The sequence below is a fragment of the Apis dorsata genome, unplaced genomic scaffold (genome assembly GCF_000469605.1).
Source record: "Apis dorsata unplaced genomic scaffold, Apis dorsata 1.3 scaffold_98, whole genome shotgun sequence".
Classification (NCBI taxonomy): Eukaryota; Metazoa; Arthropoda; class Insecta; order Hymenoptera; family Apidae; genus Apis; species Apis dorsata.
In genome coordinates, this window is record NW_006263396.1 from 341789 (window position 1) to 343098 (window position 1310).

The 1310-nt window shown below is 33.8% G+C and overlaps 1 protein-coding gene across 2 annotated transcripts in view; it reads left to right on the top strand.

The window, feature by feature from the left end:
- LOC102679190 overlaps positions 1-1310 on the top strand; it is a 106564-nt gene that overhangs the window by 79197 nt on the left and 26057 nt on the right. The gene's annotated exons all lie outside the window — the stretch shown is intronic.

Consider the following 1310-nt stretch of genomic DNA (forward strand, 5'->3'; position numbering starts at 1 on the left):
GAAAAAGAAATACATCAAAATATCTTTGTAAAAAAATAAGTCGAGTGTTAGACTTCTTAGTCGCATCAGATCTTGAATATAATATACGTAACATCATTGTCAAAAAATCTTTTGTAAAAGAGAAAATTCTCCAAGAAAAAAAGAATCGAGTATTAGACTCCTTAATCGAATCATATTTTCAAGATAATATACGTAACATTGTCGTCAAAAAATATTTTCTAAAAGAAAATTCTCAGAAAAAAAAAATTCACGTGTCATTAAAAAATCTTGTAAAAAAAAATGAGTCGAGTATTAGACTTCTTAGTCGCATCAGATCTCGAATATAATATACGTAACATCGTCAAAACTTTTTCCAAAAGAAAGTTCTCCAAGAAGAAAAAAAATGGAATCCTCGACTTCTTAGTCGCATCAGATCTTGAATATAATATACGTAACATCGTCGTCAAAAAATCTTTTTTGAAAGAAAATTTTTCAAGAAAAAAGAATCAAATCTTGAATATAATATACGTAGTATCATCGTTGAAAAATCTTTTCCGAAAGAAAAGTTTTCCAGGAAGAAAAAAAAAAAGAATGGAATACTCGACTTCTTAATCGAGTCAAATTTTATACATAATACACGTAACATCGTCGTGAAAAAATCTTTTCGAAATTGGAAATTCTTAAAAATATCGAGGGGACGAGACACTTGTGAAATTGAAGAAAAAGAAACGTCCTCGAGGCTTAATGCAAAAGTCGAAACTGCTTCTCACAGCGGTTGATGGGAGTGGAAATAATAACTGTAACGCGATGAGAACGGGCGCGAATACAATCGAACCGTGCGCATGTGTGGGCCATCGAGCATCGCGAATGAATGGCGGTTGGATGTATTGGTCGCGGTCGAGACTGTTTCAGTAGCGTGCATCGCGAACCAGATACGCTCACGGATTCGCGTTTCCGTGTTTTACGACTCTCTCTTATCTGCGACAGGGGCTCTCGCTTCGTTCGCGATGAACGCGAATAACGACCGATAGAAGAATAAATTGGGCGAGGAATATTTTTTTTTAATTTCCTTTTCTAGATGTTGCAAGATGTTGAAATTCGTCGTCTCCAAATGGGGAAGATGAAAAAGTGTGGTAAACGTAATATATAACGGAGTATAATTTAATGGAATATTTATTACTCGTTGTTTTCCCAATTCTACACGCAATTCGTGCGCATCTGCGTTTAATTTTTGCCCGCATTCTTTTTCTAGCTTATTTCTTTTTCCATTTTCTTGTATATCACCGCTATATGTGTATATATATATATATATATATATATATATATATATG